Here is a 17,833-nt window from a genome sequence, read left to right on the forward strand (position 1 = left end):
TGTTGAAAAGGAATTAGATTTAAAAGAAAGTTTTAAAACAAAGAGAGAAAAACTAGAATCTATGGATAGAAATTGCAGAGAGAAAAAAAGTAGATTCTTTGTAATGTAAAAATCTCCCCATCATTTGAGTAAGTAAAATAGGCTACCTTGGAATATATGAAGCTTTCTGTTCTTCTAGATCTTCAAGTGAAGGCTAAATAATAATTTATCAAGGAACTGATAATATCTCTGCTCTTTTCCAACTCTGACATTGTAAAATCTTCCTTCCCTCTCTTGATGAAGTAAATGACTTCTCATTTTGTCAAAAGACTCATGCATCCATTAAAAACAAATATATTACACCCCGGGGGTCATTTAAAATTATTTCTTTTATCATGAAGACTATAGGACATATGAGTCCCATTCCTTCCAGGAAAATGATTGAAGGTTTATAACTATTGTTTCCTTTGTGCATCAATTTGTATGCATATTTGTCTGTGCAGTATTTAGTGAAGATATCATTCTGGGCATGTAGTGCAAAGGTGTAGAAAACAGAGAAAAAATTGGCCCTCTTGAATTCTTTAGGGCACAATTAGCATCTTTCATCTTTCAAGTAGAGAGGAACAGGTTTGATCAATGGCCTTATGTAGCAACCCAGAATTGAGCTGGGAAAGGCTCATGGCTGGTGGCTGAGGTTAAAGTTTGCAATTTTGAAAGAATTTGCTGGTGGGAGAACTGAGTATTGAAAAGTTAATGAGAGATATGAGGCTTTTCTTGATTAGTGGATGAGTATGATGTCCTTTAGCATGGAAGCAGATCTAGGTCTGAATGTTCCAAGTTAATTGGGGCCGATCTCGTTGGACCCTTATTATCATGTCCCAGAAGTTTGTGGCTCCCTTGAATTTAAGAGCTGGGGATAGATTACCCTGAACAAAACCAGGGTTCTGATTGAAATCCAATCTTATCTGTAGATCATGGAGTATTTATTAAGTGTCTTCCATGTGCCAGGCAACAAAGAAAATATGTATCTATATATTTGTCCTTTCTTCCCATTCCATTCTCTTTCCCTTTCTCTCTTTTTTTCTCTGTCTTCCCCCTCTCACTTTGTCCATCATTTGATTTTTTTAAGTCAAAAAGCAGCAATTACCTGATGCATCCCAAATTTTGCTGATAATTTATTGGAAAGCATGGACAACATATTGGAAGGGAGAATCAAAAGCCTAAAGAACTTTGTGGGTTACAACAATGGGCAAGATCTTACAACATGAAATGTAATAGGAATAAAATGATGCCAAAATTATAATATAATTATTAGGTGGGAGAGGTATGGCTTGAAAATTGTCGAAAAAAAATCTATTTTAGTGGATCACAAGTTCAATATGAATCAACAATATAAGAAAGAAGTTCCAAATAGCTAATATGATCTTAAGGTCCATTAAAGTGAACACTAAATCCAGAATTAGGATTATGATGAATTTGTATACTGTATTCAGATCAAATTTCTGCGTGCTTTATTTTGTTTTTTTTTAATTAATTACTTTTCCATAAAAAATATGATTTCATTCCCATTAAGAAGAAAAAATGATCCCTTTTGTAAACATTGAGAGTCAAGCAACATAAACTCAAGTATTACCTATGGACAACAAAAAATGTTTCAGTTAAAACTCTGAATCTGTCAGTTCTTTGTGTATAAAGAGCAGTACTAGGTTTCATCATTAGTCTTATTTAATCATAGTTGATCAGTGAAATGATCACTGCTGCCAAAACTTTCTTTCTTTTAAATTTTTGAAAAAAAAGTTTTAATTTTATTATTGGGGTAAAATAAGGATTTCTGTAACATTGTATGTACAATATGATGGCAAAGATTTTATACTATATTGCTGTTGCATAAATTGTTGTCCTTGTTCTGAAGAGATCTAGATTTGGGGTACCTAAATGAATTTAGAGTTTACTTGAGGTCTGGTGGCAGGGTTGGAGTACAGGGTGTCAAATAGAGCTCTCCTGCAACCCCTTTGGATTTGGCGCTAGGATAAAGAATTTAATGAAATCTAATAGTGGCTCAAGAGTCCCCTATAAAGGAATTTATGGACCCGAAAACTTAAACTGATAAAATAAGTTTATTATGGCGTTTGAAGGTAAGATTATGGTCTAGTTAGTAAGAGGTGAATGTAGAGATCAGAAGGCATGAGGAACAAGATTCCAGTGGGCAGAGAGTCATTGGTGCCACACATGATGCTGGAATGTGTAGAACCACTGCAAAGAGAGGACACTAGCTTGGCTCTTTTGTACTGAGAGATTTAGCTAAAGGGGCTCGTGAGTGGAGTCCCAAGTTGGTTCCTGGCTGGGTTTCATAGAGGGCTAGAATTTGCTTGGTATAGATTGAGAAACCTGAGAAGATGATTAGAATGGGGGCTGAGACAGGCCAAGTTGGCTCAGATCCCATGGGGGCTGGAATAGCCTGGATCTCCTATTGGAATTCAAAGGGGTACCTTTGAGCAGGATTTGTGGATCAAATGTCCTAGCTTCATGAATTGATAGTGCAATAGCTAGGAGGGGTTGGGAATCAGAAAGGAATAAATTAATCTGAAAGGACTAGTTTCTTAAAGGGACCACAACCTGGATTGGTTCTGCTTACATCCCTCTGCATCCGTTCATACAAATCTTTCCAGGTTCCTCAGAAACTTTTTCATTCATCATCTTTCATAGCACAACATTATTTTATCAGACTCATGTATCATAATTTGTCCAGGCATTCTCCTACTGATAGTGGTGCTACAATTTAGGAAGGACGTGAATATCTCAGAATCTGTCCAGCAGCCTGAAGAAAAGAAGAGGAGAGGTGGCTCTCTTGAGTTATTTGAAGAAGCAGCATGTGGAAGGGAAATTACAATTGTTTTATTTATCCATAGAGCTAAGAACCATAACCTATGCATGAAAATTGCTGAGAGGAAGAGTTTGATTCCTCTTAATGTAAAATTTCCTAATAATAAAAGCAAATATCAAAGTGGAATGAATTATGTCAAGAAGCAATGCTATGGCATATGAATGAATTGGAATAATGTCACAATTTGTTTGATTGACGATTTCTTTCCTATTCTCCTTTTGCCTTCAAACTCTCCCATTATCAGTTCTTTTCTTTTTCTTTTCTTTTTTTTATGAGTCCTTTCTTTTCATTGGCCAAAATATATGAGATTCAATTTCAGTTTTTGTCCTTGCAAGGAGGGATTTAATGTATTTATTCAAGAATTGACTTATTTGATCTCTTTGTTGTCCACCCAAGGAATTTCCTTTTTTTTAAAGGAAATTAATATATATGTGTGTGTGCATATATCTATCTATCTATCTATCTATCTATCTATCTATCTATATACATAGATAGATAGATAGATAGATAGATAGATATACACACACACATATATATATCAGAAATGCTAATCACTTACTTCACAGATGACAACATAAATTAAATAATGATCAATTCAGACAGCACTGCAAAAGTTTATTTTAAATGGAAAATGAAATAGTGAAATGTTAAATATGTCAGTCAAGGGACAGATTGTAGAAACAGGAACACTTTTAAAGACTATGGTAAAAGTGTGTCAATATTCCAAAATTTCTGGCAGATAAAGCAGGTACCAATAGTATAAATTATTGCTCAAAAGCCATATACTAATAAAATGTAAAAAATAATAAATAGAATATCATTTATTAAATATATCAGTACATTACTACAATAAATACATCAATACATTTAATATATCAATTACAATTTTGAAATACATCAATGCATTAGAAATTAGACTAAAGAAGTTATAAAAACCAAATCAAATTCTGAAGGAAGACCATGGTACTCCATCCCCTCTTCTTTACAAGTATGGTGGACTCAGTGTGAAACAATATATACAATGTCAGTTTTTCCATGTGTGGGATTTGGAGGGGAACAAAAAAGCCCAGGTTGAGAAGTGCAGGTGACATGTTAACCAAAAGGGCCCCAATGAATTATTTTACAAAGATAGCCGTTTCTCCTAATGAGCTGCCAAAATCATAAAAATTACTGTTAACAGTGATGGTTGGTTCCGGTCTTAAATCTCTCTATTTCAACAAATGTTGTTTCTCTTTAGTATGAATTTTGTGATGGGTAATAAGGCTAGACCTCTTACTAATTACACTCATTATGTGCAAAGGATTTCTCTCTAGTATGAATTCCCTGATGATAAGTGAGATGGTGTCTCTTTGTAAGACTTCCCACATTCCTTACATACATGGTTTCTCTCCAGTGTGAGTTCTCTGATGTACAATAAGACATCTTCTCTCACTGAAGGCTTTTCCACATTCATTACATACAAAGGGTTTCTCTCCAGTGTGAGTTCTCTGATGTACAGTAAGGTGTCCTCTCTTACTGAAGGCTTTTCCACATTCATTTCATACAAAGAGTTTCTCTCCAGTGTGAATCCTCTGATGTGTAGTAAGGCTACTTTTGTGGCTAAAGGTTTTTCCACATTCACTACATACAAAGGGTTTCTCTCCAGTATGAACTCTGTGATGATTAGTGAGACGGTATTTCTCACTAAAACCTTTCCCACATTCCTTGCATACAAATGGTTTCTCTCCAGTGTGAGTTCTCTGATGTACAGTAAGGCTTTTTTTGTGGCTAAAGGTTTTTCCACATTCACTACATACAAAGGGTTTCTCTCCAGTATGAACTCTGCGGTGAATAGTGAGATAGCTGCTCTGACTAAAACCTTTTCCACATTCCTTACATAGAAAGGGTTTCTCTCCAGTATGAACTCTTTGATGAGTAGTGAGATGGTATTTCTCACTAAAACCTTTCCCACATTCCTTACATACAAATGGTTTCTCTCCAGTGTGAGTTCTCTGATGTGCAATTAAGGCACTGTCTCTGGGTGAAGACTTTTCCACATTCGTTACATTCAAAGGGTCTCTCTGCAGTATGAACTCTCTGATGATAAGTGAGGTGATATCTCTGAGTAAAAGCTTTCCCACATTGCTTGCACACAAATGGTTTCTCTCCAGTGTGAGTTCTCTGATGTGCAATAAGGCACTTTCTCTGGGTGAAGACTTTTCCACATTCGTAACATTCAAAGGGTCTCTTTGCAGTATGAACTCTCTGATGATAAGTGAGACTGTGCTTCCAATTAAAACCTTTCCCACATTGCTTGCACACAAAAGGTTTCTCTCCAATGTGAGTTCTCTGATATTCAGTAAGGAAATCTTGATGAGACCCACTGGAATCTCTGCTCTTGGGACTTGATGTTCCTTCTTGCTCCTTCAACACACAGATCAGATCCAGTCTGGAAACAGGAATCCCCACAGAGAGCGGGTTCTGGTAGTTCTCCATCATCACATTCCTGTGCAGGGCCCTCTGGGCAGGCTCCAGAAGCCTCCACTCCTCACTGGTGAAGTCCACAGTCACATCCTGGAAGGTCACGGGTTCCTGAGTTGGGGCCATGAGAAAGCCGGAAGTCACACCGTCCTTGGGCTCCATCTGTTGCCTGGGGATGAGCAGAGTCTCCACAGGTCTCAGGGCTTCTCCAGTGAACTCGCCACTCCTGTCAGTTGAGCTGCTGAGTGTAGGACTTCAGGTCCAGGGCCTTACTTGGGGGCCAAATATAGTGAGCCTCCAAATTGGGTTAAATAAATACACTCGGCTTTCTAGAGGCCCACACTGGGTGCCAAAGTGTAGTGTCCGGACTAGCTCTCTGGAGGATCTCCAGACCAGCCTTGGTCTTAGTGGAGGAGGGAGGGAGGCAGGAGAGCCACCAGGACAGTCCAAGATGAAGTGTCTCTTTCCAGTCTTCTCAGCCCTTAAATACCTCAGCATGATTACATCAGCACAGCACCCTGAGCAAGTGGTAACTAGGGCAGCAGTGCATCCCATAGCACATTAATTTAACACTTTTGTTAAGTATAAGTACCCTGCTGTTGACATGTAAACAGAACACAGGTGGTTACTCCCTCATTGACTTCTCCTGAGAAGTGAGAACACCAAAGAGAGGTGGGAAGATAATCAGACATGGTCAGCAGGTTCTCTCTGAGCCAAAGGCTCTTATACCTTACCCAGAGTTCCCCCACTCTCTGAGGCCCTCTGCCAATCAACACAAACACAAGCAGATGAAAGGTCTGTAGGCATCAGCTTAGGGCGGCTCCAGCACTTGGAACCATCCACCTGGGACAAATCTAGTTGGAAGACCCCAAGTGTTTGGAGGGAACAGATGCTTCTCTTTCCCAGTCATCAAGAACCACAAGCTCCCAGGGAGCCAGGCAAGTCTCATCCCTGCCCTGGGCCTGAGTCATCCCCCAGTGTCCCTTGAGGAGGGGGGGGCTCAAGCACTGCCAGGGCTGCCAGCCACTGCCCCCTCCTGGCCTCACCCAGGGAGACTCCGGGCCCAGGAAGAGCCGCATCCCCGGGGCCTCTGGCTCCTTGCAGCCCAAACCTCCCCCGGGACCGGCAGGGCGGCAGCCTGTGGGGAGGGCTCAGCCACAGCCAGGGAAGCCCCGGGACAATGGGAAGCCCCACAGCCCGGCTCAGCCCCGGCCCCCGAGAGAGGCTGAGGTCACCTTGGCCTCTGGCCCTTCCCCCTGCCGGGACCCCGAGGTGTGCGGTCCCCCCCTTTCCCCACCCCCAGCAATGACCCTCCAAGGGGCTGGGGCAACGCTTCTTGGAGGAGGAGCCACGGGCTGGGCCGGGCCAGGAGAGGGCTTCCGAGCCGGACAGAGGATGCAGGAGTGACCGGAGAAGAATTGGGGGCGGGGGACCCCGAGACAGGAGACCAAAGCTGCAGCAACGACGGGACGCCACGTGGGGGAGGGGAGAGAGGGCAAGGAGAGGAGGCGGCAGGGGCACAGCCGCTGTGGGGGAGGGGGCGCTCCTGAAAGGGGCGGTGGCAGGACCCGAGGAGGGAGGGGAGGCTGCGGGCGATGGGGGGCTGCACACACACTCACAGGCACCTCACGAACCCTAGTACTGGCGCACACTCAGGAGCTTGTACACACGCACTGTGTACACGCGCACGTACGAGACACCATGGCCACAGACAGGCTTCAAGGACTGGGGCTCAGCAGTGCCCACGCGCGTGCGCACTGTCAGGACCGAAGCCAGGGGACCCTCCTCCTGCCCGAAGCTAACAGCGGGAGCCGGGGCCACGCGTGCGCAGTGACACAAACCGCAGGGCTCGCTCAGTCCGGGGATTTGGAAAGGTTTTCTTCAGCCCCACAATTCAGCCCGCGGCTTTCCGGAATTGTCGTCCGGCGGTCACGGGCGCACAGGCTGCTGGGAAACCTTAGCTTCGGTCACCCCGGCGTTTGTGGGCAAGGTCCCGGCTCTGCTTGTCAGGGGCGGCCCCGACTTCCCCCGGCTTTCCTCGAGGAGCCCACGGCTTTCACTTGGGCGGCTGCGGTCTCTGTGGGCGGGATCCGCCAGCCCGAGGAAGTCACCGCCGGCGGCGCCTCCGGCTTCTCCCTCCCTTCGCCGGGGTCGCGGCTGTTTGGGGTCTGTAAGGGGGAGCTCCGAGCCCCTTCCCCTTCTCTCCTCCGCCTCCCCCGGTACACAACAGGCGTTTAATAAAGGTTCCCTGACTGGAGCTGCTCGCCTCGGACAGGCCTCGCCTCTGCCCGCAGCTCTGCGGAGACAATGGAGGCCCGGGAAGCTGCGCTGGAAGCTGAAGCCCGTGGCCGGAGTTGAGGAGGCGGAGCCTCCCAGGCTTGGGGAGCAGGAGAAAGAATGCTTGGGATGGAGAGATGACATGGGTTCTTCATGGGACAGGAGGCTGGAGCCCCTGGACGGAAGAGTCCCTGTGGGGAGTGAAATAGGAGGAGAGAGGAAGGGCTTTGAAGGACTTTGAAAAGCTAACAGGATTTTGTGTTTGATCCTCGGAGCAGCGGGGAGGCCCTGCCATGTGTTTAGAGACAGAGGTCGTTGGACAGGACTGGAGCAGTGCTTTAGGGAAATCCCTGAAATGACTGAACGGAGGATGGATGGGAGGAGGGAAAGGCCCATCAGCAAGCGATTGCAGGAATCTAGGGAGGAAGGGAGGACGAGCGTCAGAGCAGAGAAGAGGATTTACTGGAGAAATGCCACAAGGACAAAATCAAGAGATGATAACATGAGAATGATTGTGAGGGAATGGGTACATCTCCAATAATAGATGATGTTAGTTTCATCAGAGATGGAGAAACTGGCATCTCCCGGAATGTTTTTAAAGAAGAGTGTGAAAAATGGATTAGAGGAATGGGATGAAAATTGGAAAAATAGGAAGCTAGGAGTTCAATGAGGAGATGTCTACACTGTCTTACAAGGAAGACATAATTAGGGGCTAAATGAGTGGCAGCCTGAATGGAGAGAGGGAACTGGATGCAAGAGATAGCATGAGCATAATGCTGAGATTTGCCAATTAACTGAACACTTTGGGGAAGGGCAGAGAAGATTTGAGAATGATGCAGAAGTTTTGAGCTCAGCAGATTATAAGAATAGCTGTATAAAAAAGTTTGTAGAAAACTTACGTTTGGAGAACGAATGAATCTGAGGGAGTGAGGGCATATTGTGCTCCATTTTGGACATGTTAGTTTGAGGTGTCTGTGGGGCATCCAGTGGGAGATACGCAGAGCAGGAACTGATGTGGCGTTAGATGCCGACTGATAGCGAATTAGAGCTTAGGAGGAAGACACTAGGAATCTCTTCTAGGAGAGAAGAAATATCTCTTTTTGACTGTTTAAAAAAAACCAACTGCTAATCATTGCCTTGTGACAAACAAAGGAACACAAAGTCTAGGGTGCTGAAGATTGAACAAAAGAAATTTTTAGTGATGATATTGCCCGATTTCATCCAAGAACATATTAACATCATTGTCAAAAGAAAGCCAGATAAACCTGTAAGATCTTCTTCTTCAGCCTATAAAACACCCACCAAAAATGTTTTTTTGGGGATTGTTGACTTCCAATGGGCATGAAAGTCTTGCCACCCATCAATGGGAATGCTCAACCCTGATTAAATAGATTTCTATAACGAGAAATAAGAATGTTCCAAACTACAGAAATTCCTAAATGGGAATGAAATATCACAATACAACATTGCATCATACCATTGAACAAAAACTTAATGAATTTATCTAAGAGGTAAAGATAAACCTGCATCACTAACCTGGGGCCTCACCTAAATTAATGTCATTGAAATCTTATAAGAAATAACTCATGCTACTTTGAGAAAAAATGCATAATCCATAATTATCCATAAAACATTTTATTATGTGTGTCAATCAAACAAATTGTGACATTGTTCCAATTCAATCACATGCCATGGCATTGCGTTCTGACATAATTCATTTCACTTTGACATTTGCTTTCATAATTAGGAAGTTTTACATTATGAGGCATCTGTAATGTTCTCTGTTGAGGTTTTCTTGGTGTCTCCCGAGGCAGCCTTCATTTCAGTTCAGTAATCACCACACATGCAGCTAGGGATTAAGGTCCAAATCCTTTATTGTCTCTTTCCAAGTCTTTTCTACTTTCCTGTGGTCCGGTTAGCTTTCTTAGAGGCTTATCTCTTTCCTTGGTTCTGAGAGCTTGAGCTCTTGCCATCAGTCCTTGGTCTTTTCTGCCTCTGCCAGCTACTTGAGGTCCTCTTGAATGTGTCTTGGTTTCTGTGGGGGAGGCAGGAGGACTGCTTTATTATAAAGACAATCTTTGCCATCATAATTTATATACTGTGTTACAGAAATGCTTGTTTTAACCCAATAATAAAAAAAATGAAAGAATGGTTTTCAAAAATTTAAAAGAAAGGAAGATTTGGGAGCTGTGATCAATTCAATGACCAATCATCATGACAGAAGATTAAGAATGAAACATACTCCTGACCTTTGTAAACAAAGAACCCACAGATTCAGAGCACTAATTGAAACTTTTTTTTTGACTTGAATTTATTTTGCTTAACTCTCCATTTTACAAAAGGGATAATTTTTCTTTCTTAATGGAAATGAAATCATATTTTTATTGGAAAGTAATTAATTTAAAAAACCCCAAATATAGCACTCAATATACAAAATCAGCATAATCCTAATTCTGGATTTTGTGCTCCTATTAATGAACCCTAGTTTCATATCAGCTATTGGTGGCTGCTTTCTTCTACTGTTGATTAATTTTGAGTTTGTGATCGACTACAATAGATTTTTTTGACAATGCTCAAGCCATAACTTTCCCACCTAATAATTACAGAGTCAGTATTTTGAACTCATTTTATTCCTATTACACTTCATGTTGTAACAGTTTCATAATGCTGATGGTCTCAATCTTCCTTCAGGAAATGACCTAGATGAAAGTTTAATTAATATCTTCAATAGAAGCAAAAGCAACAGGATTCCAGTGGGCACAGAGTCCTTGGTGCTAGGCATGGTGATGCCATGTTTAGACCCTCTGCAAAGAAAGGACTTCAGCTTGGCTCTTTTGTAATGAGAGATTTAGCTAAAGGAGCAAATGGGGGGAGTCCAAGTTGGCTCCTGGCTGGGTTTCAGGGAGGGCTGGCATTTGTTTGGTGGGGGCTGGGAAACCTGAGAAGATCATTAGAACAAGGGGTGGGACAGCCTATGTTGGCTCACATCCCATCTGTCAGATCTGAGAAGCTCCAAGCTCCAGCAATCCAGTCAGTGAACCTTTATTAAACGCCTATTGTGCACCGGGGGAGGTGGAAGAGAGAAGGGAAAAGGGGGCTTGAAGCTCACCATTACAAACACCAAACAGCTGTGACCCAGGCTAAGGGAGGGAGAAGCCCGGAGGCCCCGCCAGCTGTGACTTCCTTGGGATTATGGATCACTACAGAGACCGCAGCTGCGAAAAGTTAAAGCCATTTGCTCCTCAGAGGAAAGCCAGGATAAGGCGGGTAAGCGTCCTAACAAGCAGAGCCGTGATCTTTCCAACAAATGTCGGGATGATCAAAGCTAAGGTTTTCCCAGTAGCGTGTGTGATGGTGACTGTTGGACGATAATTCCGGAAAGCCGCGCTGAATTGTGGGGCCAAAGAAAAACTTTAAAAGTCCCCAGGACTGAGCACAGCCCTGCGGTTTGTGTCACTGGGCAAGAGTGGCCTCAGTTTTGGCTGATAGCCTCGGGCAAAAGGAGGGTGCCATGGCTTCAGTCCTGACAGTGCGCAGGCACATGGGCACTGCTGAGCCCTAGTCCTTGAAGCCTGTATGTGGCCATGGTTTCTCTTAAGGGTGTGTGTACATAGTGCATGTGTAAAAGCTCCTGAGTTTGCTACAGTACAAGTGTTTGTTAGGTGCCTGTGAGTGTGTGTGTGCAGCCCCCTCATCTCCCACAGCCTCCCCTCCCTCCTCAGGTCTTTCCACCATTGTGGCTGGACCCCTGCCGCCTCCTCTCCTAGCCCTCTCTCCCCTCCCCCACGTGGTGTCCCGTCGTTGCTGCAGCTTTCGTCTCCTGTCACGGGGTCCCTCGCCCCCAATTCTTATCTGCTCACTTCTGCATCTTCTATACAGCAGCCGAGCCCGTGGTTCCCCACTCCAAGAAGTATTGGGTGAGCCCCTTGGAGGGTCATTGCTGGGGGTGGGGAAAGGGGGGGACCGCACACCTCGGGGTCCCAGCAGGGGGAAGGGCCGGAGGCCAAGGTGACCTCAGCCTCTCTCGGGGGCCGGGGCTGAGCCGGGCTGTGGGGCTTCCCATTGTCCCGGGGCTTCCCTGGCTGTGGCTGAGCCCTCCCCACAGGCTGCCGCCCTGCCGGTCCCGGGGGAGGTTTGGGCTGCAAGGAGCCCGAGGCCCCGGGGATGCGGTTCTTCCTGGGCTCGGGGTCTCCCTGGGTGAGGCCAGGAGGGGGCAGTGGCTGGCAGCCCTGGCAGTGCTTGAGACCCCCCCCCTCCTCAAGGGACACTGGGGGGATGACTTGTGGCCCAGGGCAGGGGTGAGACTTGCCTGGCTCCCTGGGAGCTTGTGGTTCTTGATGACTGGGAAAGAGAAGCATCTGTTCCCTCCAAACACTTGGGGTCTTCCAACTAGATTTGTCCCAGGTGGATGGTTCCAAGTGCTGGAGCCGCCCTAAGCTGATGCCTACAGACATTTCATCTACTTGTGTTTGTGTTGATTGGCAGAGGGCCTCAGAGGGGGAATTCTGGGTAAGGTATAAGAGCCTTCATCCCAGAGGGACCCTGCTGATAATGTCTGTTTATCTTCCCACCTCCCTTTGGTGTTCTCACCTCCCCTGAGAAGTCAAGGAGGGCGTGACCACCTGTGTTCTATTGACATATCAACAGCAGGGTGCTTATACTTAACAAATGTGTTAACACAATGTGCTGTGGGATGCTCTGCTGCCAGAGTTAACACTTGCTCAGTGTGCTATGGTGATGTAATCATGCTGAGGTCTTTAAGGGCTGAGAAGACTGGGAAGAGACACTTCATCTTTGACCATCCTGGTGGCTCTCCTGCCTCCTTCACTGATCCATTAAGACCAAGGCTGGTCTGGAGATCCTCCAGAGACCTAGTCCGGACACTACTATTTGGCACCCATTGTGGGCCTCTAGAAAGCCTAGTAAATTTTGTCACCCCAATTTTGGGGCTGAAGAGAGCACACTATATTTGGCAATCAAGTGAGACCCTGGTCCTGAAGCCATACACTCAGTAGCTCAATTGACAGGAATGGGGAGTTCAGTGGAGAAGCCCCCAGACCTGTGAAGACTCTGCTCATCCCCAGGCAGCAGATGGAGCCCAAGGAGGCTGTGACTTCTGGCTTTCCCATGACCGGCATTCAGGAACTAGGGACCTTCTGGGATGTGGCTGTGGAGTTCAACAGTGAGGAGTGGAGGCTTCTGGATCCTGCCCAGAGAGCCTTGCACAGCAACGTGATGCTGGAGAACTACCAGAACCTGCTCTCTGTGGGGATTCCTGTTTCCAGACTGGATCTGATCTCTCTGTTGGAGAAGCAAGAAGGAACATCAAGTCCCAAGAGCAGAGACTCCAGTGGGTCTCATCAAGATTTCCTTACTGTATATCAGAGAACTCACACTGGAGAGAAACCATTTGTATGCAAGGAATGTGGGAAAGGTTTTAGTCAGAGCACCAATCTCACTATTCACCACAGAGTTCATACTGGAGAGAAACCCTTTTTTGCAATGAGTGTAATTAGTAAGAGGTCCAGCCTTATTACTCATCAGATAATTCATACTGGAGAGAAACAGAATTTGCTGAAATAGAGAGATTTCAGACAGGAACTGGCCCTTCACGGCCACCAGAAATTTATATGATTGTACAGCTCAGTAGGAGAAATATCTATCCTTTCTAAAATAATTCATTGTGACTCTTTTTGGTTAACATACCACCTGCACTTCTCAACCTGGGACTTTTTTCCCCTCCAAATCCAACACATGAAAAAACTGAAATTGTATATATTGTTTCACACAGAGTCCACCATAATTGTAAAGAAAAGGCGATTCAGTACCATGGTCTTCCCTCAGAATTTGCTTTGGTTTTTGTAATTTCTTTAGTCTGGATTCTAATGTATTGATGTATTTCAAAATGTAATTGATGTATCTAATGTATTAATAAAACAATGTATTCATGTATTTAATAAATGATATTTTACATTGTATTAGTATATGATTTTTGAGTAATAATTTATCTTTTTGGTGCCTGCTTTAGCCGTAGGCTAGAAATTTTGGAATATTGACTCACTTTTACCACTGTCTTTGAAGCTGTTCCTTTTTCTACAATCTGTCCCTTGTCTGAATGTAATGAATGTGGAAAAGTCTTCAGCCATCGAGGATGCCTTACTGTACATCAGAGAACTCACACTGGAGAAAAACAAGACTGTATGCCATAATAATCTGGAGCTCTTTTCATATTCTAGGAGTCTCCCGTCTCATTCATCTGGCCTTTGAGATCAAAGGACTCATAGACTTTGAGCTCTTAAGATGGCTGCAAGAAAACCTTTTGAATGTAACCTTATGAAAGGCTTTTAACAAAGGGTGTCTCTTACTATACTGAGAATCCACACTGGAGAGAAACCTTGTAAATAAACAGAAACCTGGTTAAAAATTTAAACATTACAAAGCTTATAAATAAATCGTTTCCCAGACCAAAGGGATTCTCAGATTATTTGGAGGGGGGAGATTTTCATGAGAATGAGGTGGGAGACTGAGGATCATTTTTAGGAATTTCCCCAGGCCAGGTGGCCCACCCTCCACAAAGATCAGGGAGACACAGAGTCCCATTTCATCAGTGCCCCTATTACATTTCATGTTATAACATCTTGTCCATTGTTCTAACTGGTAAAGATCTTTAGGCTTCTAATTCTATCTTTCTGATTCTTTCCAATAAATTATCAGCAAACTTGGAATGCATGAGGTAGTTTTTTGACTTAGAATATCAAGTGATGGATAAAATGAGAGGGGCGGGGGTGGAGACAGACAGACAGAGAGAAACAGAGAGGGAGAGAGAGAGATTACATATCGAATAAGAGGAATGGACAAATATATCCATTCATATTCTCTTTGTTCCCTGGCACATAGAAGACACTTAATAGATACTCCATGATCTACATAGAAGACACTTAATAGATACTCCATGATCTACAGATAAGATTGGATTTCAATCAGAACCCTGATTTTGTTCAGTGTAATCTATCCCCAGCTCTTAAGTTCAAGGGAGCCACAAACTTCTCCTGGGACACCATAATAAGGGTCCGACAAGATCAGTTCAATTCACTAGGAACATTCAGACCTAGATCTGCTTCCATGCTAAAGGGCATCATACTCACCCACTAATCAAGAAAAGCCTCACACCTCTCATTAGCTTTTCAATACTCAGTTCTCCCACCAGCAAATTCTGTCAAAATTGCAATCTGGAGCTTCAGCCACCAGCCAAGGGCCTTTTCCAGCCCAATTCTGGGTTACTACCTAAGGCCATTGATCAAACCTGTTCCTCTCTACATGAAAGATGAAAGATGCTACTTGTGCCCTAAAGAATTCAAGAGGGCCAATTTTTTCACTGTGCCTTTTCTCTGCTTTGTACACCTTTGCACAATATACCTAGAATGATATCTTCACTAATTACTGTACAGACAGATATGCATATAAATTGATGCACAAAGGAAACAATAGTTATCAACCTTCAATCATTTTCTGGAAAGAAAGGGGCTCATCTGTCACATACTCTTCATGATAAAAAATCATCATTTTAAGTGACCTCCAGGGTGTAATACCTTTGTTTTTTTGTGGTTGCATGAGACTTTTGACAAAATGAGAAGTCAATTACTTCATCAAGAGAGGAAAGGAAGATTGTAGAATCTCAGAATTGGAAAGGAGCAGAGATATTATCAGTTCCTTAAGAAATTATTATTTAGCCTTCACTTGAAGATCTCAGGAATGGAAAACTTGGTATTTTCCAAGATAGCCTATTTTAATTATTCAGAAGATGGGAAGATTTTTACATTACACAGAATCTAATTTTTTCTCCCAGCAATTTCTGTCCATAGATTCTAGTTCTTAACTCTTAGTTTTAAAACTTTTAAAAAAACTTTTTTTAAAAGTCTAATTCTTTTTCAACATTCCATTTTTTCTTGACTCCTTTGGACCCATAACCTTATTCAAAATGATGTGAGGAGTGACTCCCTATTGATTTGAGTTCCTGTTGCTGTGGTAGTAATTATGGTGATGGTTGTGGTGGTGGTGATGAGAAGTCATTTCAGAATATCTCAAGAGTCTAAATTATTTTCTCTTAGCACCTGGGAAGTGCCTCTGCTATCCAGAATTAAGTAGCTGAAAAATAGTCCTTACACAATCAATATTTTCAGCTAATGAGTTTTTCTAGGAACTAGCTGGGACTTGGATGGTTCAGTGGATAAAGGGCCAGCTCTGGAATCAAATATGTTCAAATGTGGCTTCAGACACCATGTAGATTGGGTCCTCTAAAAAGGTTGTGCTAGTTTGAGTTCCTAGTAGTAGCAACTCAGGCCTGTTTGGTTCTTATGAACTTCTTCCTTCAAGGTATTCTTTTCTTAACTTATCTGTATAGAATTTTGTATAAAGAATCAGGAAAGTCAGACTTGGTATTAAAATACTCCTATTTCCATTGCTCTCTATATACTACAGAAACAATAGAGACACATCAGACCACTTATGAATAGGTTAGGAGATGTTTTAACTATATTATTTAAAATTATTTTTATTTCCTAAAATATTTAAAAATGAATCTGTCAATATTTAACATTTTATTATTTCCATGTGCATGCTAAAATGATAAATTCTCTTTAAAATTTTGTGTTCCAGCTCCTATTTTCCCATCTTTCTTTATGCAGCCCACTCCTTGACTTGAGAAGCATTTAGATATTATTTATACATATGGAATTATGTATAAATGTCCATTTTAGTCATTCTGTAAAAGAAAAGAAACAAAGAAAGTAAATGACAATAGCATTCTTCAATTAGCAGTCAGACAATATTAGTTTTTCCTTGCAAAATGCAATTGATCATTGTATTTTTGAGAATTGCTACATCCCTCACTGTACAATATTGCTCTTCATGGGGTACAATATTTTGTAGGTTCCATTCACATCCATTTGAATCATTGTACCTAAGTCTTCCCGAGTTTTTCTCTCTCTTGTTTCATCCTGTCCCTCCTCAGAAGTGTTTGCTTGTAACCACCTTCTGGCCCACAATGCACTTTCTTCCATCACCCTTCCCTCTTGTCAAAACACAAAACCCTCCTACTTTCCCGCAGGGAAGAAGGGAGAATAGTGTTCCCACTAATGGGCCTTCAGACCATATTAGCTATTTGGACTTGCTTTTTTATACTGTTGATTCATAATGAGCTTGGTGCGATACAGCTTGGAGAAGCAGGGGGTGCACGTGGTACCGGGGAGGGACCGCTTAATGCTGAGGACTAAGGACACGAGGAAAGGCTTCCCCTTTGGGCGGCACATAAGCTAACAAAGGCGGACGCAGCGCCTGCGGCGGCCCAGAGCCGGGGCTCAGGCCAGGGGAACAGAAGAAGCCACACGGTTCCGGGCCTCCCGGAGCTCCCGGGCTGACGGGGAGACGCAGAGTCCGTGCGGTTCCGGGCCCGGAAAGCAGCCGGGCCTCATCGTGTTCCCGTCCCGGCCGCGTTAGAGAGCAGCACGGGCTGTCCCGAGCGCAGCTTCCCGGGCCTCCATTGTCTCCGCAGAGCTGCGGGCAGAGGCGAGGCCTGTCAGAGGGGAGCAGCTCCAAGTCAGGGAACCTTTATTAAACGCCTGTTGTGTACCGGGGGAGGCGGAGGAGAGAAGGGGAAGGGGCTCGGAGCTCCCCCTTACAGACCCCAAACAGCCGCGACCCCGGCAAAGGGAGGGAGAAGCCGGAGGCGCCGCCGGCGGTGACTTCATCGGGCTGGCGGATCCCGCCCACAGAGACCGCAGCCGCCCAAGTGAAAGCCGTTGGCTCCTCGAGGAAAGCCGGGGGAAGTCGGGGCCGCCCCTGACAAGCAGAGCCGGGAGCTTGCCCACAAACGCCGGGGTGACCGAAGCTAAGGTTTCCCAGCAGCCTGTGCGCCCGTGATCAGCCCCAATTCACTAGGAACATTCAGACCTAGATCTGCTTCCATGCTAAAGGGCATCATACTCACCCACTAATCAAGAAAAGCCTCACACCTCTCATTAGCTTTTCAATACTCAGTTCTCCAACCAGCAAATTCTGTCAAAATTGCACACTGTAACTTCAGCCTCCAGCCCTGAGCCTTTCCCAGCTCAATTCTGGGTTGCTACATAAAGCCATTGATCAAACCTTTTCCTCTCTACATGAAAGATGAAAGATGCTAATAGTGCCCTAAAGAATTCAAGAGGGCCAATTTTTTCACTGTACTTTTTTTCTGTT

The 17,833-nt window shown here is 44.0% G+C and overlaps 1 pseudogene and 1 gene segment (V, D, J or C); both read right to left on the reverse strand.

The window, feature by feature from the left end:
- LOC141556155 (immunoglobulin lambda variable 9-49-like) overlaps positions 1 to 17,833 on the reverse strand; it is a 1,090,947-nt gene that overhangs the window by 173,802 nt on the left and 899,312 nt on the right.
- LOC141556072 (uncharacterized) lies at positions 3,417 to 6,550 on the reverse strand (annotated as a pseudogene).

The sequence above is a fragment of the Sminthopsis crassicaudata genome, chromosome 1 (assembly GCF_048593235.1).
Source record: "Sminthopsis crassicaudata isolate SCR6 chromosome 1, ASM4859323v1, whole genome shotgun sequence".
Lineage (NCBI taxonomy): Eukaryota > Metazoa > Chordata > Mammalia > Dasyuromorphia > Dasyuridae > Sminthopsis > Sminthopsis crassicaudata.